At 40.3% G+C, this 21,709-nt stretch overlaps 1 long non-coding RNA gene across 1 annotated transcript in view; it reads left to right on the forward strand.

The window, feature by feature from the left end:
* Positions 1-21,709, forward strand: part of LOC121233516 — a 35,258-nt gene that overhangs the window by 12,497 nt on the left and 1,052 nt on the right. Inside the window, exons 5-7 of the long non-coding RNA XR_005933144.1 lie at positions 1,272-1,374; positions 1,653-1,750; positions 11,890-12,038. This is a non-coding gene — a long non-coding RNA (uncharacterized LOC121233516). The remainder of the gene's footprint in view (positions 1-1,271; positions 1,375-1,652; positions 1,751-11,889; positions 12,039-21,709) is intronic.

The raw sequence follows: 21,709 nt of genomic DNA on the forward strand, positions 1-21,709 counted from the left end.
CACGCGGTCTGTAACTCAGCGCAACGGAAGCATATTTCATACTTTTAGAAAGTGCTGTTGCCTGCTTTAGTGTTAACACTTCAGCCTGTCTTCACTGCGTCAGTATTGACTTGCTTATTTTTATTAAAAATAAATAAGTGAAGGGCAGCGCACGCCCACAGGTGTCTCCTTCCCCCTAAGTTTGACAAGATGGAAGCTTACAGCTAGGCCGTGTGATTTCACTAACAGTACTGTAATTGCATTCTCTCTGCTGATATTCCGAGATCTAAAAAGAAAGATGAGGCATGAGAAAGAACCAGCTGACGAAGTCTGATGTTCACTAAACAGTGCTTTGTTAAACCAGACATCAGTATTTACTGTGCATCTATCTGAAAGGTAAAAGTGAGAGAGCACAGTAACGCTGCTATCAGATTGCCATTTTGGATTTAGTTAACTTGTGTTAAAGTTTTCCTGCTGTTCCGCACCTCATCTTCAGCTGTTCATCACCCCTTCCCTGAAATTACCAGCCTCCCTGATCTGTCAGTGTAACTGGATGTCTAGTCTCTCCACAAGCCAGTTTTGCCGAACTGAGCTGTGTTAGATAACCCCTATTATTAGAAGTGTTTCAGCTGTTGGATTCATTTAGACAGAACTGGGTTAGAAGCAATTACACATGCCATTAGTTGACAGTTTGGAGAAGCCTGTAACCTCCAGTAGTGATGAAATGGGCGATGGGATCAGCAGAAAGTGGAGTGATAACCTCTTAATCTGGCACAATTGCTGCCCAGATAGCCTTACTTAGCATCAAGGACCCTACGTGGGCAAGTTGCATTCGTTAATACTGAGAAAGCAATATAATTATTATACCTTAAAGACTGACAGTGTTGCTGTTCTACCTGCTACTTCTTAAAAGTGGCAGAATCAGACTTGCAGTTACGCTCATCATTTTCTGTTACATTGGGAAAATAGCCTTCTGTCAACAAGGGGTGTTGTGTAACTCTGGAGCAGTCAATGGTGAAAAGCTAAGCAGGTTACCTTCTTGCTTATTAGGCACAGAAAACAGTTGTCATAAGTGTTCTACTAAACATTAAAAGCAGGAGAGTCAAACAGAACTAAGATGAGGTGAGTTACAGCAGGTTACAGCGTCTTATTTGTGTGAAACTCATTGAGTATGTGAGAGAGAATGAGACTGCAGAAGCTGTCATAAGCCATGTATTCTTTCCCATTCCTAATAACTTATTAGTATGTGAACTGAAAAGTGTCCTTATTTTTATGTATGACATTATTTTCAGATTTGACCATGAGAAGGGGTTTTGGTGCCAGCTTCTAGAAGAAGAAAAAGCTAAATGCACAGAAGAGTTTGAAGACCAAATATAGGTGTCCATGAACCACGAGGTAACCTTTAAAAAACTACAGAAATTTTAAACTTCGGTATTTAGGGCACTGCAGTGTTAATGCAGCCAGAGGATAGTATTATGGATGCAAATACTATCTAGTATAGTATAGTATAGTAAAGTCTAGAAAAAGTCTAAATTTATTTTAAAAATAAACCTGATTCTCAGTGCAAAATTGTATTTGCACTTTTAACTTGATGAAGTCTTTATGAGCAGTTACGTGAAGGTGAGTATTTTTTCTGATCACACTATTTTATTCTTTTAATTTTCTCCATCCAGATCTTTTTTGTCAAGCTTATCACTGGGCTGTCCAACCTGCGTTGCTGCACAGACTGGGGCAAGCTCTCCCATCCTGACTGAGGCAGGAGCTATAGAAGGTGAGATGGCATTGAACATGGAAAGGAAACGAAGTGCTCCTGTCACGTGGGAGACTTTCATACAGTCTAAAAGATAAATATAAAACAAAACCTAATACATTAGGTGCAGACACTTGGAAGCATATTAGCATTTTCATGTTTACTTAGACTCATGCCTAATTAGTTTAGTTGCTGTAAACTTCTCTCAAGGGAATAAATTACTGAAAAAAATCCCTTCCCAAATACTGTATTTAGTGAGGTGAAACAGCAGATCTTAAAAGAACCTCAGCAATCCAGAGGAAAGGGCACATTCTCATATAAAGGATTATCCCATTTTTTTTCCACTGGGAAAATGGTTCCATAACAGGAAGAAAAGGAGTACAACTCCAATAAAAAGAGGCTGCTTCTGCCATTTTAAATCAGTATTTAAGTATGGAGGTGGTAGGACGTTGGCTTGCCTCTGGAGGTGGCTAAAGGACATATGAAAACCAGGCAAAGATACTGATTTTGCATTACAGTTTCTTCTAAGCAACATAATCCCATATATGTCCCACTGACAATATGCACTGTCTTGCATATGTCCGGATTGATTAAAATGTAATTCTGGGCATTAAGTATGGTACATTCCAGAAGGGTAAGAATAGTGGGAGATCTGATTCTGGGGATCTTTTTAAAAACATTGTATGTGTTTCTGGCTGATAATTCTGCCTTGAAGAATGGGAAAAAAAAAAAAAAAAAAAAAAAAAAAAAGCTCTAAAAGTTATACCCTCTCCCTATTTTAAAAAAAAACCAATTAAACACAAACCTAGTCCAGGACTCACTGAGCGGAGCACCTGACCACATGTTTAAGCCCCAGCGGCAAGAGCAGCATTTCAGCATGGGTGTTGAAGCGTGTATGCTTTGGTGGGTACAAGAACTGTTTCGTGGGCTGACAGCAGTGGCAGGAGAATGGAAAAAAACCTGCTTGTGGGAGGGCCGAGTTTCTTTGTACTTCTGTGTGTTGCATTTTGTAGTTGTGTCCAAATTCTGGGAACAGATGTGTTTTTATAAACCTAAATAAACAACCCAGAGAGCACATAAACACCTGGGATGGCTAGCAGACGGGTGGTCATCTGTTTGAGCCTTCAATTGCATTTTCTCCATAATTAGTTGTCTAATTGCTTGTCCAGAGTTGTAGCTAATGTATTTACACATGTAATTAATTATACTTTAAAAAAAATCAAACAACCATTTTCAGTTGTTTGTCCTTTTTTCTTCATTTGTGGAATGTCAAACCATCACGCTACTGAACTATTACCAGTTTAATTAATGGAGTACATTATGACTCCATTCTGGGTATGTCTGTAAAAGGACATATGATTCCTAATTATTTCTCAGGCTAAATAAGGAAATAATAAATACCAATTGCAATTAAGTTAAGCATTGTGGCCAGTGGTAGGCAGGGCTGGAATGCCTCAGGAGTACCTCCAAGGCTGGTGAGAGAGATGGGACATCCTAGCTAGCCGCACTTTTTATTCTGTTTTGGTTTTTTTTTTTAATTAAGAAATGGGCCCCATTGACTTGTAACAGTATGTTCAGCTTCTGAAAGCTGAATTTGGAGAGGGAGCTTAGACTTACTAGTTTTGTGAGACACTTGACAAACTTCTGGTAACGGGTAAAATTTTAATATTCACCTGTGAGAGAACTCCGATATTACGAGAGGCCCAAAGACCAGCTTTGCAAATGTGCCTTTCTCCACTTTGTGTGGTGTAGATGATGGTGTTCCCAGGGCCAGTAAGACTGAGACCATGGGACAGGGCAGTTGCATGTTGCCTGATCCCCAGACGCACAGCCTTGTCTTTCTGCAGCCATGGCTGCTCGGGGCTCTGGCTGAGCCGCTGTTTTTCCTCTTCTCTCATCCACGTTTAAAGCGCTGTTTGCGCTTTCATTTTTGCTCAACTCCAGGATCTCTGTGGACGTGCCCTTTCCCCCTTCCTCCCCGTGCCAGACTGTGGATATTGCTCACTGCCCGTTCTTCCCACATTTCCTCGCAGTTCCTCTTTTGTCGGGGATCTGTGAAGCCACCGCAAATCCCACCTTTCCTTCCCTTTGTCTAGGATACGTCATCCTGCGGCCAGCACTTTTAACTCCACTGTGGCAGAGAAGAGAGACTGGACAAGCTGCTGCTCTGTTACTCCAGCTCCAGAGTAAAATCAAAGGCACATAAAAGAGAAAACCCCCGCTAACGATTTTTGCAAGTCTGTCCAATATTAATGTAACTTGAAAAGAACTGCAATTTTGTTTTGAAGACCACTTCAAATGTTGATCAGTGTTTCTAGAATTAACTGAGCCTTGGGGAAAACTCCCATGGTTTACAGATTTGGGGTTTGTCTTTAAAATGGTAAGCCACTTTCAATCTGTGTTATAGTCACTGGAGAGTCTGAGTGAAAAACAAAGACCGAGGAGGGAACCTCATAATAATTAAGAAATATTCACAACTGCTGAATGATTTTCAGGACAAATGGCAGGAAATTGGTATGTTTGTCGCACTGCGAGGTCAAGTGCATCCTCCCAACCCCATCTGGCAGTAAGTAGTATTAAGAACACTTGTTATTGTGTTCAATGTAAAAGATTAAAAACTTACTGTATTCTGGGAATAGGAGTACTCAGGCTGCAGACTGAAGATTTTAGGGCATAAAAGGTATCAGATTAGATACTATTCTCTGCTTTAGTCTAACACGTAAATGCTTCAGTGTGGTCAAACTCCACTCTTGGATTCAAAGTCAGCATCAAACAAATCAAACTCAGGGATATCAAACAAAAGCAAAAAGAAACCCGATCCAAAAAACTCCGTGAACAGATAGATGGAGTTTCATAGGGCGGCACCTCTGCATGGACCAGTGCAATGCTGTGCCAAAAAATTGGCTCGGGCCCAGAAAGTGGCCCAGAAAGGCCCAGTGCCGTGGCCGGCGCTCCTCCCGCAGGAGCTGAAGAGATGTTGCTCTCTCTTCAGGCACATCAGGTACCCACAGCGTGCGTGGGCTGCTCCGAAGGAGATGGATAAAGGAAAGCAAGCCAAACCAAAGTCTTAAGGCGCAAATAATGAAACATCTACAAAATGCTGGGATCAGGAAGAAAAATGAAGTCAGAAGAAAAGCTGGCAGGACTAACTCAATGAACTACTGAAAATGAGGACTAGTACACTGTCCAGTTAATTCCTTCTGGTGGACCTATCAAAATTAAAAACACTTCATTGCCAGTTTATTGTCCATTAAGTTTGTAACTTTAGTGACACATTAAAGGTGAACAGTGGTATGTTGCAGAGCTTAGCAGATGTATCAAAGGACCAGCACTCACAGACTGTGAACCTGGTAATTACCATATAATTAGTTTTTCATAGCTTTAAAATATGATATCTACATTAAACGTTAATTTACCATTATTCTTAACCATTAGTTAATTAGTATAGCCCCACTTTGAGAAGGGTATGAATAAATTACAAGGGAAATTACTCCTTTAACTTGTATTTCTCTGGTCTAAACCTTATAGTTGTATCTAATGTTAGAAATAATGAAATATGGAAGTCTGCTCTTCAGAAAACTATCAAAGAAAATGAAAAAAGTAAACATGCGAGTCAGCAGACAAAATGGGCAGGCTGTAAATACAGCAAAAGGACATATGTCTGAGCAAGAAGATGGGCTCAGCAACTGGACTAGGCTACAATGTCACTGGTGATGACTAGAACTAGATGGTTTGGAAAGAGCTACAGAAATTCTGCAGTAGGCAATTACAGATGCACCTTTCAAGAGGATGAATTTCTTTTAAACCCTTGTTACCCAGAGACTCCAGATTCTTAGTATGAGATTTTATATTCTTTCTAAAGCTGTTTAGTGATAGTTAAGAGTTAACTCTGAAGGCTCTTACTATCTCTAGATAGATCCAGTTCATCCTCGAAGCCTGCTAAACCATTAGCTTCAGTAATATGTTGCAGCAGTTACAAGAAAACTGCCTTAAGAATAGAAGCAAAAAGGAGAACCTTTAGGAATTAAAGAACTTGGGATTGAGTTTGCTATGTACTTAACTCACAATGACAGTGGCAAATAACATTTCATTAGAGAAGGTATAACTGGGCCTTGACACCCCCCAGGAAACAGACCACCTCTGCAGTGATTTCTATGGACTTTAGATCAGGAATAAAAAGAGGAAACAACAGAAGAAGATGGCTAGAAGAAGATACTGGCTTTCTGAACTCTGAAATAGCTCCCAGCTAACTGGTGAGATGATAACAAAGATGCTCCACAGTAGCTTCAGTGGTGTGGAAAAGACAGAGAGCTAGATTAATTTGCCCAAACCCAGGTATCCAGCATCAGGGGAGATGCTCTGCAGTACGTCAGCGGGCTGCTGCCGGGGGATGATGGACCCCCGCCATGGGTACCAGCCCCAGGCACCCGCAGGGGCTACGTCCACCTGGAGCCGGTGGCCACCTCCTGTCCCTGGGGGAGCTGGAAGCAGCTCAGAACAAGAGATGAACCCAGATAATTTCCTCTCATTATCTGCATATCAGACTAATGATAGGTATTAGGTGATATTAAAGAAGCAGTTTCACTGCGGTAAGCGGCTGTGATTCCCATAGGTAAAACGCAGAATGAATATTTGGCAGAAATTTCTGCACTGGATTATTTCAAGCTGTTTACACAGTTAGATGCAAAATCAAATACAAGAAGTTGTTTCTGTATTGAACTATTTACCTGAAGCCATTTGGTGATGATAGCTAATACTCATTACTCAAGGTAAAGCTCATTGCATTGCTTCATTTCCGTCATTATAATGAAATACCGCTTTGCTTCAGATCTGAAGTGTGGCATAAGCTTATCTTCTTTCTGACAGATTTTCTTCTGGGTGTAACTGCTTCCTTATGCCATTCACCACTGAGCTATATGTATTACTTTTTCTCTCTGTCTCTCTTTTTTTTTTTTTCCCTCAGTTTTTTCTATTTTAATTAATATGATCACTGGACTTATCAGAAATGACCTCTGCGATATACATGAACCCCCTTTTTCAGTCGGTAAGCTTACTTTATGTAGAAGCTTAAGGCATTGTGCAACAGCACACAGTGTTAAAATAGGGCTGGCAATTTTCAGGGGATTAATCTGCTGGCATAATAGAAGAAATCAGAAAAGATTTGGTAAGATAAAACTTTGTTCTTTCATCCCATTTCCAGCTGTAGGATTTCAAAATGCTTTTGGCTATGGCTGCTTGCAGTGATGGCTGCTTTCAGTCCTGGCTCTCCAGGCATCCTTATTCCAGGCTCTTAGGTGAGGAAGCCAAAGGAGCGGAGAGGGGAATTGTCTGAAGCCATTGAAAAAAGTCTGTCAAAACTCAGTGCAGAATTTTGTGATCTTAACAGTGAAAGGTCTCATCTCACTTAAAGGCAACTGTCTGGGGACCGGCAAGGGGGGCTGCGAGATAGGACAAGTGCGTAGACGTAGGTTGTAGGTATGTGGGTGTTTAATTGACAAAAAGCCTCAATTCTGTAGCCAGAGTCCTGTGAAGAGACATTATATGTATCTAAAGCTCGTAATGGTTCCAAAAATCTTTAAACCATTTAATTAAAAAAGAAACTATAGCTTTAGAAAATGGGTTGGGGTTTTTTTTTATGTAGTTGCAGCTTCCAGAGGTTTAAGTGGAGAATATGGGGAGGGTTGAGGGGGGACACTACAGAAGTCAGCCATGACCTTAAGTACTTGTTACTTTGAAGACGCAGTCTCCAGTTTGTGCCTGCCTAGCGCAGTTCACAGCGGGAAGACAGGCATTTCGCCTGCACCGTAACAGCTTTTCAAAAAGGCAGATACCTTGGGCTGTCTTGCATTATATTTATTTTATAATTACTCATTAACTGATGCCCTTTATAAAATAAAAATCAGGCACAGCAGCTGGGTTATTTGCCTTTGAAAAGCTGTTGCTATGCACACAGCGTGCCTTTCTTCTTGTCACTAATGATATCACAAAGATGTAAGGAGGGAAAATGCTACACTGACATCATGTCATGTCCAGTACAAACGAAAGTGCCATAAACATTCAAAAAACATACGAATAGGAACAGGTTCATTGACAAATGCTTCCACGGGGCCATTATGAAGGATGAGGTCGAATGCGTGGTTAGTATGCATGGATAAAGGCTCAGGAAATATTTCTATAGAACTGTCAAGCTATTTTTTAAATTTGTTCCTCTTTGCAAGTCACCTATTTACCTCCACATTTTTCCTGGTTTTGTTCCTCAAAGAGCAATTGAGAAAGAGGTGGAACTCATTAGTGGATATACTTCTGCAGCAAGACCTGAGCCCCTAACAGGATCTGTCCCAATAATGTCAGTGCCCGCTTTGGCCCAGTAAACGTATATGAAACCATAATGCACGTGAAAGTCCATGTAAATTCTGCCTCAATTAACTATGCTGACCCTGTGAGAAATATTAGCATATAAAATGTGTGGGAGGGGCACTGGTTTGAAAACCACGCCGTATAATAACGTATGAGCTCCCACTGAAGTCAGACCAAAGTCCGTTAAGTTCAGCAAGCTGTCCCCAAAGGCAGCTGGGAGTGGGTGCGTAATGGAAGAGAAACTGAAAATTTGTGTAGTCATCCTACAGCACCCTTCCAGATCTCACTGGGAACATTTTGAAGCCTGGAAATGAATTCAGGATTTCAGCCTATGCTGGGGCATGGACAAAGCAACCGGTGCCTGATGCTCTCTGATGGTTCTGGCAATCGCTATTGAACGCCTTGAGCACAGCTAGGAGGAGTTAGGGGCTGGCCAGATAGAAGCAGGCATATTGCTAGGTACTATGCAAATATTCATGTTTTGCAAATACGGTATAAATACAGGCAGCAATTTGAACATACATTACAAACCAATCAACTAATTCAGAGAGGCCAAGCGTGTGCATGGGTAACTGAGCACACACACGTGTGTGCGTATACATACGTATGCATGTGCACAGGGGTATATTTAAATATACGAGAAGCATTGCAAAGAGAAAAGGAAAGTGAGCATGGAAGAAAAGGAAGCATGTGTGTGCATGGCTAGTTCAAGATTTCACAGCAGTGCGAGAAATAGCGATAGTATCACCCCAGTAATTCTTTGGGATTCAGTTTTATGGTGCTGGTGACAGCAGCAGAGCAGCGAGCTATCAGCAGCAATTGAGGTGTGGCAGTCCGAGGTTGGTAGCATCCAGGGGATTGATAGGAGCCAAGTCAAGGAAGTTTTAAAGTATTTTGAGGAGATTAAGAAGTTTGCAGTGGGGTCAATGGATTTGGGAGCCTGCATAAAGGAAAAGGTGAGCGGGATGCTGAGGGCAAGGTCCTATGAGAGGCTTCAGGAGTCACTCCTTCCCCAGGGGCTTTTTCTGTTTTTCTCAAATCGACGGGGTACGGACACCTACCACCCTCCCAGCTGCCTTCTGCCATCACGAAGGACCACCACCCCCAGTCCCTGGCAGAGGTGACCTCCGTCTCCTCCTGGAAGCCTCACCTGCCTTCTCGCTCCGCTCCTGCCGCTCAGGGCAGGGGACGTGGCAGAGCCACCCTCGCTCAGGGCGGGGGGACACAAAAATGGAGCTGAGGAACCACAGAGAGTGGGATTTTGAGTCCCTGCTTCCCCATGTGTTGGCAAGATACCTGTGTCCTCCTTGCTTGCCTGATCCTCGGTGCATTGTACCTTGCTCTTCTCAACTGTTTCCTTCGGATAGGTGTGACACACAAATGAGTGTTTGTGATGGACAGAGTGGCAGAGAAAATTCAATTTATTAGTAATAATCCATCTGCACACGCACACACAAATCCTGGAGGTGTGTAATCTATTTAATTCTATAAATAGCCTAGTCTATCTCTCTGAATACTTTTTATATTGTTAAAAGGATTAAAGTGTGATTGATGATCTCCAGATCCAAATCTGGGTTTCTAAACTATCCAGCTGCATCTACAACCCTGTCATGAGAACACCCTGCCATCAAATGCCACATCTTTTCAAGGCAGCTCACATATTTCTAAAGCTCTCCTTAGTAATTAAATGACTTTATCACTATTATAACAAATGTCACTCGTTAATGAAAGCATTAGGCTAGTATTTCAACTACAAGCTTAGCAAAGGCTGTTAGTGTATTTTGGATTCTCTGTTTTAAAATTTTTGCCTTTTTTTTTAATTGGAAGCTTAATTTGAATATAGAATATGCAGGTTTAAAAAAGCTGCTTAGCATTTGAATATTTCTTTTTTTTCCCCTGCAGTGGCCTTTTCAGATCTGTTCTTAACACATTTAGTACAAAAGTCAGTTATCAAGAGTAATGTATAAAAGAGATGGATGAAGAGATGTAGAACATTAATATATGGTGGTGGTGGTAAGCTTGACAGCTGTCAACTTTGCCTGTGTGCATTTATCTCGTACTCTGTATTATTTATTCATCTGAAACACATTTGAAAATGAAGCAGATGAAAGGTAATGTAAGGCAAATTAAGCCTGTTTAGGGCAACTAGAACAAGATCAGAGCAGGATAAAATACAGCAGAAGCAGAGCACCTGGGTGTTGGTGGCAGCTTCCATACATGAAGTGTTTCGCTTAAAAACATGACGCAAATTATTCAAGAGTAGCTAGCATCACTAGCCCCAAAGCATCTTTAGTTTATTCTTCTGAATATCCACGTAAGAAATATTTTATATTTTAAACTCTGAGTCTTCAAATGATGGAAGGAGGCAAAAGGAGAAAAGACAAAAAAAGAGAAGAAAGCAAGCAAAGAAGCAGCAATCTAAAAAGAAAGATGGGTGCATCCAAGATACATTTATTGCAGGATTCACCCTGTAGTGAAACACCACACCCACATTAAGAGAGTGGGAAAATGCAGCACAGGGGGGGATCCTTAGGCTAGGCAGGTGTGTCCTGGTACAAGCATAACTGGGGCCAGAGGGTGATTAAGCATTCTTGCATATCTTTTTATGCTGAGCTAGATCACAAAGTAAAACTAGTAGAGTTTCAAATTTTCCCATCTCCTTGTGTTTGAATTGTATTTGATTTCATGTAGCTTAGCTCAAGGCAATGGAATTGTTTGGGTTATCCATATTTTTTGGCCGCTGTTGGATGTTGAGCTAGTATATTGCCATTGCTGCTAGATGTTGCATGAAGGATGGTGGATTGACCTCTATCCACATAGCTTTGTGCTGCAAAGTGTTCTTACCACTATGATTTGCATTCCCCTTGCTCAAATTTAACCCTGTTACATAGTAGTAAATGGCCTGGGAAACCTGGGTGGAGTTGTATTAATCATAACAATCAAGGGCTCTGGCTTAGAAAAAACAACATTAAGTGCTCCAAGCTGGGTTTCTTTTTAAATGGCTGGTTAACTAATCCAATTAAGGGCTCCTGTACTTATTAGTTTGCTGGTTTATTTATGTGGGCAGCAGGCTTTCAGGCACTATACAGCATACAAGTAAAGTGAGTTTGATTTGTTCTCATCTTTTCTGTCCCTACCTACCATGTGAGGACCCAGCTGCTCTTCACAGAGTTGTCTTAGAAATATATCTGCAAGCTAGAAGCCAGTCAGTAACTCTACAGACTCTAGATGGCTGATTTAATTATAGATCCGGTGAAATCAATGACCATATTGAGTACTCTACAAAACTCAAAACATAAACCAGCTGTTTTTATTTCAGTGCTTGGGGTTTCCCTTTCAAAAGATCAAGGAAGCCTTTGCTGAGATGACTACAGGTAATAATGGCATTTTTTGAACCCCAAAGTCTACGGTTAGAGCTCTCTGTCAGGATGTGGGGGCACCAGTGTATCTTTTTTCCTTGGCATTTTACACTTAACACCTTTGGAGCTGGGGAACCCTGTCAACAATAAATAGATTAGTTTTAAAAGGGTTCTTTCTCTCTGTTTTTGATAAGTCCACCCCAGGTGATATGTGAATATTTATTAGAACAGTGAGAATGAATGACTCTCTAGTCAGAGGGATCTGCTGAGACCAGGGAAAGGTCTGGATTCCAGCTGCTACTTCAGTTAATATTTAACCATATTATACAGTAGGAAAGATTGACACATTTCTTTCAGCGTAGTTATTAGAGACTATATTATTACTATGTTGTCTCTCCCTCATCACTGGGTATGTTGACAGAGCCACACTGCTTTTATTTTCAGGCGTTGCTCACAAGGAGCAGGCTTGGCTGTCTTTGTACACTTGATTTACGCACCCAAAGAGGCACTTCAGTAACTACGTCTAGCTGGCAAATGGAGTTTCTTGAAACTGGGATTCACTGGACAAGGCAGGTTTGGAAAATCTGAGCAAGGTAATTATGTGCTGACATTCGTTTCATTCAGAGATACAAACCTTGTACTGACTGTATCCTCCTCGGAGTCCAGGAATTTACTGAACTTAATCAACTTTCATAAAATAAATATTTTCCAGCTCTTTTTCAGTATGGAATTGTTTCTGCCTTTCAATTTTAAAGATGGCAAAATTCTGCAGACAGTTCTATAAAAGAAAAATATGTTTTGTCATAAGCTTAATTTGTTTTGCTGTATTGCCTACTTGCGTGTCTTTACCTCCTTTTTGAAATATGGACAGAAATTCAGGTATTCAAAGCATGTAGTATGATTACTGCTGTCTCGGGATGCATGAGGATTCTTGGTATCGTTTACCACATTTCCATAACTCACATGTGTTTATGAAATTTGAGATGAGACGTTCTTTCAAAATAACTTCTGTTTGTATCTTTTTTATATAATAATCATATCTGGAGAGCTGTGCTTCTTGTTCAACTGAAGAATTACATTACTTCGATGCCTATGATTAGTTTCTAAATGGTGTGAAGATTTTTTAGCATGCTCTTAAAGTAGTGATTTTGTCGTGTGAAAAGGCTTTTCCTGTCCTTTCAGGTTACTATGTGACTGATGTTGGTTTAACTTGCGTTTGGTATTAGTCATGTGATTTTCTTTAGGGTTGGAATTGCTACAAACAGCTTGAACCTTTCAGACTGCCTAAATTATTGGTTAATAATAACTAAATTTAGCAATACCTAATACTTAAAGTCACAGATTTTTTTTTTTTAACTACCTGTGTTATACAGGCATAATTAAAGAAATATAACTTTATTTAGTGCAAGTTTTTGTCCTATAATCTGGATAAATGTATCCAATAACTATGACCTGTTAAGTAGTACCGTTCTGTGGTACTATTTGAACTACTCTTGCTTCATCTGTATTGTAGGTGGACGAATATGAAAAAAAACCCAGACGCTAATTAAGTGGCCTTTGAAACAAAATACAGCTCAAGCTGGTACTCAGATTTTGTGGTGGTGGCGTTTGGTGAAAACCAGCTGGTTTTCTTTCTAAAATGTTTCGTTTGTGAAGCCTAGCGTGGCTTTCATGTAGCTCTGTCTCACTAGTGGTGCTCAAGGGTCAAAAATGGAGGACAGTCTTCCCCAATGTGCAATCCTAGCTTTCCCAGCAATGCGTTCATCCAGTCTGGACAGAGAATATGCTCCCCTCCAAACTAGCAGTCGTAGTCAAATTTCATCTCTCACATTTTCTTTTTGCTGGTGGAGTTGCTGCGTGGCAGGCACCCTGTGCTCGCTCGCTGCGCCGGTGGCAGGTATTCGCTCAGGGTTACTGGGAGGGATAAGCAAGTCTTCAACTTCACAAGTGTTTGTAAGGTGCCAAGCAGCACAGCCTGCTGTCTGTCTGAATTATTTTTTGCTAGATTAAAGAAGCCTTTAATTTATAACTGTCTCCTTTCTAGTAAGTGTGCAGAGTTGAGGCGACAGGGAGGAAAAAGACTTACCAAGTGTGAGGTCTCAGTTTTGGGGGCTTTTTGCTTTCAATGCAAAGTGACTTTTTTTTTTTAATCTCATTCTATTTTGGTTTGATACAGACTAAAATGATGGTATTTTAGAGTTATATTTTTCAGTACATAAAGGAAATTGATTAAATGATACTAAGAATGGAGTGACTTCTAGCAGTAGAAAATGAACTGGTACCATTCCAAACCACGCAGCCATGATGCAAAGAGAGGAGTGGATGTTTTTCATGCCACTGGATCGACTTCAACCTGATGTAAATATACCCCTATTTCTTTTTTGAAAAGAAATAACCTGCTTTCTTTGTGGTTTTAGGAGTTATTTGAGTTTGAGATGAGAACAAGGCAAATCTACACAATACTATCTTGAAGAGTAGATTAGTGCATACTGGGAAATGAGCAGACTCCCCTAGTGTTCCAGGACAAAGGAAAGCAATGCTATTAATGTCCTTACCTTTCAGAGAGTGTCAGTCATCCATCATCAGCAATTTCAGGATGCAAGATAGATGTTGTCATTTCAGTAATTGTATTAGCTTAGTTATTCTTCTGTACATTAACCGAAGTCATCATTTAGTTTACTTAGAAGAATAGGTTAGGGACTAGCCTTTGCAAGGTATACTCATAAACAAAATCAAGAGATGTTCTGTTTTCTTTTGTTTATTAATTCTCTTTCCTGTGCACTTCTTGACGCAATGTTTATTCTTGAGACTTTGCCTTCAGTGAGATACATAAGATAGCAAAAGCTAGTTAAAGTTGCCAAGTGACAGCAAGGAATTAATTTCCAAGTCCCAGGCTCTCCAATGCGTGGAAGTAAATAGTTAAGAACATTACATACTTTTAGGCGGACCACATGATGTTTATGCAACTTCGCTGAAAAACACTTCCATTTATGCTCATCTGAGATCTGTTTTTGAAAATTCCACATTTTGCAGCCAGTCCCATCCTCATCACACTGAGCATGGTTTCCCTGCCCTTGCCCACGAGAGGAGCAGGTGTCCAGATGAACAACTTGGTTTCTGGTATGACTTCAAAGCAGACTCTCAGAGGCCTTCTTCCGAAACACAGCCCTGTCAGGTACATCGAGGCAGGGAAATAATGTGAACTTAAATTGAAAAGTGGACCTCAGGACAGGCCAGTCTCAAGAGCCTTCAATGTGAGAACTGAGAGAGGTGCTTCAGGGCAGAGGTCTGGAGGACAAGTTCTTCTCCACTTAGTCCATCAGCGGGATCCAGCTAGACCCAAATCTGAAACTGCTTTGACACCTTGAGCTTAACTTTCATAAGTCTTTGCCTCGCTTTCGAGTTTCTCCATCTCTAAGACGGGGGATAATAAACCCCCCTCACTTACCTGGCTCACAAAGGTTTGAGAAGATGTGTTAGATGTTATGGGTAGGGCAATCTGAAGAAGAAAAGCACAAAAGAAATGCTAATTGCTATTAATTTAAGTCCATACAGGGGTGAAAGTGTAGTAAATAAAGGATAGATGTCCCAGACATTTGACAGATACACTGCGTGGAAAGTTTAATACCCTTTGAATGCTTCAGAAATCAGATCTCGGTAGTTCAAAAAGTCACATCCCTTTGTTTCATTTTTTCCCCGTCAGTAGAAAGTGACAACAAGCTGAAGTATTATTCCAATAATCTTCTTGTTTATTGTTGTTTATAAAAGGGCTTCTAGCTAAATGTTCATTACAATTTTTTTTATGTCCCAACTAATATATATCATGACTTTATGGATGAGCTAAATAAAATGACCCATTTAAAACTTTTGAAGACTACGTGGAGAGGCATCGTATGCTGGAAAATTCTACATACACTGTATGCAACAAAAGCAAATCTTCTTTTTTTTTCATTTGAAGGAAAATGGCAAAATAATAAATTGTGACTTGTGACATTTCCCTATGCTACCATCTATTTGTAACACACTTACTTAAAGGCTGCATGGGCCGTATCCATTTATCTTTTCTCCTGGGTCAATTATGCTGTTTGCATTCAAATCAATCCCTTAATCAAGCCCGTTGATAATTGCAGCAGTGCAAGGGAGATATTTATCATAGAAATGTAATGAAGGCACTTTGTTCCAGTGCAGCCGAGTCTAATATTGTACTGCCACAGTGGACCATTTATGCTTATGTGTGTAGTTTATTTTTCTAATCAACAGTCTCAGATGCAGGCATGCTTGGATCTCACTGATGGGGTTAGATGGGCATCGTACTAGCCTTAAAACTACCGTCTTCAGGGTTTACCATATTGTCTCTTGACATTGCGAACTACCTGAAATTTCAATAAACTTTGTGTAGAGGCTTCTATCCTTCCAAAGAGAAGCAATCGGAATTAGACCTTGGATGTGCTCATTAAATGTACCTTACCACATAGCGTGGAAGTGAGAAAGGGATGGGCTCTTGGGTGCAATTCAGACCTGGGCAGAGAATGAACTGTAGCACTGTGGAGGCTTCCTGAAATCTAAATTGTGTCCTTGCTGGTGGAAGTTTGGTATGCTAAGACAGGCAGAATTATCATCTGAGCAGTCTCCATGAAATATGCTGGAACTCTGTTATCTATTATCACTGAAAAAATCATCAACTGTATTTAGAAAACAATATTGCTGTCCAAAGGCTCTATTGCCACTGACTTCAGAAACTGTGGTAATTTCAGAAACCTGCTTCTCTCTCCAAGGGATGCTTTGTGTAGAATAATTAGTGAGAATACTGTTGTATGCCTGATGGTGTGAGGCTGTAAAGAGGTAGGGTTTGTGAAGAGGGAGGATATCTTCTATTAGATTAAAATATGTAGCAGCCGGGAAAAGCCCAGTCATGTTGTTTGGATCACTAACATGATTCCAGTCTGAAACAGAAATAGCAAGCTTTACTCTGAAAATAGCACTTAAATATTTTAATTCCTTTACATGAGGGGTGAAATGAGCTCTGGTTTTTCCTCTCTGGTAAAACTATTGTAAAATCTTGATTTTTTTGTTTGTTTGGTTGGTTGGTTTATTTTAGTTTTAAAAAAGATTTGTAATAACTATCTCTTGTTTAACCTGCTATGAAATTCAAACAAAAAGGTGCTTATAACTGTCCTTGACCAACAAAAATGTATTGCTTTAATCAAGTTCATGATCTGCAACTGTAACTTGGATTTCGTGAGCTGAAGCAGGTGGAGCCATAAAGCCAACGTGGCTTTGCCATTTCTGACTCCTCCAGTTTTCTTTGCAAGGTGTGATATATGGGGGCAGCTGGCCCAGAGGTCTGGGTCCAGGGGGCTCAAAAGGGAGCCCGTACATCTTTTGCGACAGCTCTTGCCCAATTTGCTGACCGCACAGTGCGATGAAAGAAAAGGAGGAGGAGGAAGGTGCCTTCCTCCCAGTCTCAGCTAATGAGAGCAGTAACTCTCGCCTCTAGGTTGTACACGCAGATGATGCTGAAATATCTTCCAGTTTGTGGTGGTCATCTTTTCCCCTTTCTTCTGCTGTAAGAGGGCTAGTTAAACAGCGCTTGCCTTAGCCGCATCCTCTACCAGTTACCAAAGTGTAAGAAACATGACCCAGTAAATTTTAGTTCCTTATAAGGGAATTCAGCAATGTTCTTCAATATTTCAGCTAATGGCATTATATGTCTAGATTCCTTAGCGTCCTTTCAACATTTCCCCCTGCAGCTTCAATACTGAACATTGTGCACTCTTTTGGACATAAAGTGTTGTCCCTAATTAAAAACTGTCATTGTAGATAACTACCGTTTGGGAAAAAAACCCATATTCATTGTAGAAAACCAAGTAGCCCAATGCTACAAACAGAATACAGTCCCTCAAAATATCTTGTCATCTGTAACATCAGAACACAAGCTTAAATGAATGTGATGAAACTGAGCTTACAGATATTAATTCAAAAGAAATGAACATTGAAACAATTTATTTTTGATGATTCTGTTTATTAGCACATATTTCTTTGTGCAGCCAAGCCTAAACTAAAACTGTATTGAAGTTTTTATACATCACTTAGTGAGGGTTCTTTGAACTGCCATTCAGCTCAGCAATGTTCCTTAACTGCCTCAATTCCAATTTCACTTTATATTTCAATTCACCAGGCTTCACCCACCCCCCCTTCCCCTGCCATGTATTCTCTGGGGAGCCTAAACAATCTACAAAAACTCCATTTTATTGCCCTGGTAATAGCGTTATTTGAGGCTTCAGATTGTTTAGGAGCATCCCAAGTAAAATACTTAGCAAGTGCTAAAACTTCAAAATAGTAGTTAGATGAAAGCCAGGGTCCTTGCTTTTTCTGTTCCACACTAAAGCTGAAATTCTGCCGAATTTTGACTTTGCTGACGCTTAATCTGGTTTTAGGTTTATGCAAGTAGCCCAAATTTAAACACAATTCCAGGTTAGACAAGAGCTCTGCTGGGCCAGCTCAAATAAAGGAGGTGATTAAATACCTGTTCACATACATCTTTATGGCAAACACAAGAAAAACACTAATTCCCTTGACAACCTTTTATTACAGTTATGGTATCAAGTAGAAAACCTGGATATTGATGTGGCAACTGAGCCTGACTTTTCTAATCAGCTGGGACAACTCAGCACTGTCTTAATGACAGACTTTTCCCCTATTTTTTGTGTTACAAACCAAGTCATGAGCAACGTCTATATTAAGTAACGCAGAACACAAATAAGAGCTGTTGGTGGGACCGCGGTGTCACAGCTGCAACCTAGTGACCTAATATCAGCGTGGTTTGGGAGTAAGTGGAATACAAGCCAGAACTGATACCAAGCTGGGAACGCAAGCTGCCTTAAATTTAAATCTAAACCTAAATTTTGCAAAACTGCCAGGGAAAAAAAAAAAAAAGGGTGGTGGTGGTAATCAGTTAGTCGTCTATAGTAACTTTTCCCGTAGCATTAAAAAGACTTCACAGGTCTGTCGGCAGGGTTCAAAAGCAACGTGGTTTCCTTGGTCCAAGTGAACAGGAGCGCAGCTGGGCAGCTTTGACCTCATGTGGCACTATTACTTTAAGGAGAATAAAAGTTCACTTTCAGCTGGATAATCTTAGCATCTTTCAGTTATCAGTGAATTGAAATCACAATTTTTCATTCTTCAGAATATCCTTTTTTACGATTGCTGGGCAGAGAAAATAACTGGGAGTCATTAGTTCCTACTGATGGTCAGGATTTTGTATTGCCAATTTGTGATGCACTTGTGGATATCACGTATAAGGAACTGGGAATAAAATATTGTTTTAACTCATTATTGACCTCCTTTTGTAGTGACACTCCTAGAATAATTTGTGAATAATTTGAGATACTTTCATTTCTGAACTGTGTTGCTTGCTGTTTAAGCAAATAAATGCCATACCACCAAATATTCCTTGGGTCCAGAAAGCAAATTGAAACAGAAGACGATAGCACATGGTTTTGATTCACAGAAAAGCATAAGGCATACCACAGAACAGCAGGGGCTTGCTTTATTAGACTCAAATAAGAGACCCCTTGCTGCCTGAAGTGAGTGACAAAAAAATTCCACATAAAAATGGTACCAGTGTTCGAGTATTTTAAAAAATAAATAAATATGCTCTGACTTTGATTTTTGAGCCCCATGGCACTCAGCTGTGTAAGGAGAGCCTGCATACTCTGAAGTCACTATCTGTCCCAGCCTGCCTCTCCTCTCCACACCACACCGTCTCCCATATTTTAGATTTATTTGTGCACGGGGGTGTTTGTGGCGGTGCACACGTGTGTGAGTTGCTGGCCCGCAGAGTCAATAGGGTATAAAGTGCCTTTTGGAGACTGTGGCTTTCTGAATTGTGGTTTGCTGCATTCGTTTTAGGGGTAGCAATCCCTCAAGGAGCGTAAAATGGCCTCAATCACAGATCAATGTCTAAAGGTAAAACCGTGGTACTTGGTTCCTCTGAATGGAGCCTAGCACCATAAACAGGACTGTTGGAGACAAAGGAAAGATAGTAATTTTTCATAATCTGGTAGCAGTTAATCAGAAACGGCCAGCTGATGTGACTAGTTGTTGTTGTTGTTTTGCTCTTCAGTTTATTTGGTTTCATTATGAATATTAGAATAGAATGTAAAACATTATCAATGGTGGGAAAACTTGTATACTAATTTTAGTTCATACCTCTGATCAAAGTAATGCTAGCAAGTCGATTAATAGGAGACTGCAAGAGCTTAATATTCTCCTATTATGTTAATCTCCGCTCACATTTTCATGGGCCATAAATCAAGTGCTTCCTCTGCACCTTTCAGACAGCGAGGGATAAAGCTTCACAAAACCACATTGACTACAGGAATTTCAGGACAGGTTATATGATGCCACTAATAGGCTACCCATTTCACAATAATTTATTGCTTATAAACAGTAGTCTATTGCTTTTTTTCTGCCCCATATCATAAGAATTAACAACTTTGGCTTATGCTATCTATTACCAACAGAATAAACCCATTTTCACAATATCATTGTGAAAGTAAGTTAGTTAACTATTTAAGTAGGTTAAAGTTACTTAAGTTTAGGTAACTTATTTTTCAGGTACTTAAATATTAGTAAATATTGGCAGGATGATAATGAAGTGTGTTTTTCAATTCAGGAAAGGGCAGTAAACCAAATTCAGAGAGAATTATCTCTTGAAGAAACATCTCAGTGTACTGACCTCAGTTCATGATGCTTAATCCAGGATAAATTGTGACTTTACACCTTAGTACTTACCTACTCATCAATTTTCCATTTCATACCTGGGATTAAACTCTGTGGGTGCTATAAATAATATGTGCATTTATGCAAAGACATTGTAGGTCACTAGTAACAATTTAAAAATCACATCGTAATAAACTTCTTTAAAATTGGTTTCAGCAAACCCTTTACTGGCTCAGCTGAATGCATTGCTTATAAACAGGAGTCTATTGCTCTTTTTTTCCTGTACCGTTGGAATGATAAACTTTGGCCTATCCTATCTACCACTAATAGAATTAAAAAAAGTGACAAACGAGGTGATCATCTGGAGAGTTTACCCATTTCGTCCATCTCCTCTCCCCCAGCTCTGACTCTTACACTTGCTCCTGTCCCTGCTGAATGCCTGGCATCAGGAACCTGTGCTCTTGCTTTTGCTTTTCCCTCTTCCTACAGCTGAAGTGGGAACTCTGTGTCCAGTTTGTTTCTCTCTGTGGCCTATGTGGTCCTGAGCAAAAGCAAGAACCGGAGGGTGCCCAGCGTGGAGGAGCCCGAGTTCCTGTCCTTTTGGAGGAAGGACAAGCAAATAAAACTAAGGACAACTTCTTCGCTCGACACGCAGTTACGCTGGAAATTAATGCCACAAAAGAGTTGCAGGTACCACACGTTTTTGGTAAGTGTGAAAAAGAGATCAGACAAATACATGAAGGGACTATCCATTTCCTCAGTTCCCAATTCAAAGATCATGTCTTTGCTTTATGAAATCTCTCAGCTGCACAGTGCTAGAAAGTGGGAGAGCACAGAAGAGAAATATGACTGTATGCTTGATAGAAGTCCCTACACTTTGCTATTATCTATTATCAGAGAGAGTATCCTGGACAGATTTTGCTGTGATTTAGAACAGCCCTTCTTAAACTCACAGAAGCAAGAGTAGAGCCTTTTTCCTGTCCAAGTCCCTCTCAGATCTCCTAGAGCATGCAATCCCAACAGACATGAAGACGAGGAATATAAGGGGGCTGGGAAAAGTCTGGATGAAAGAATGAGTAAATGTAAGAGATTTTGAGAAAATAGAGAGCCATGCAATATCTTGATTTTTATTTATTTCTACAAGGGGACCCTGTCACTGTGGTTAGGGAAAGCCTGACACTGAGATGTTTCTCAGCTATATTGCTACAAGTTGGACATAATAAAAGTATTCAGATTTATGATCTCTTTAACACCCGGAGGATTATACAAGGAGTTGGTTGCACAGAATGGACATTTGATTGCTTTGCTCTGTCTTCCTGCGTCAGATCTCAGCCCAGTCGTGAGGGAGGTGATGGATTGTGCTTCTTTCAGATACCCACACGCAGTCCTGTCTGGGTCCACGCTAATGCGGAACAGCCAGCTCACTCTGAAATCAGTGTTTCACGTATTGCATAGCTGTTTTCCAATAGGGAAAAGCCATTTTTGTTTACCGGAGGTATTAGTTCCCTTCCCTATGACTAGGGGTTTATTATGATACCTT

The sequence above is a fragment of the Aquila chrysaetos genome, chromosome 1 (assembly GCF_900496995.4).
Source record: "Aquila chrysaetos chrysaetos chromosome 1, bAquChr1.4, whole genome shotgun sequence".
NCBI lineage: Eukaryota > Metazoa > Chordata > Aves > Accipitriformes > Accipitridae > Aquila > Aquila chrysaetos.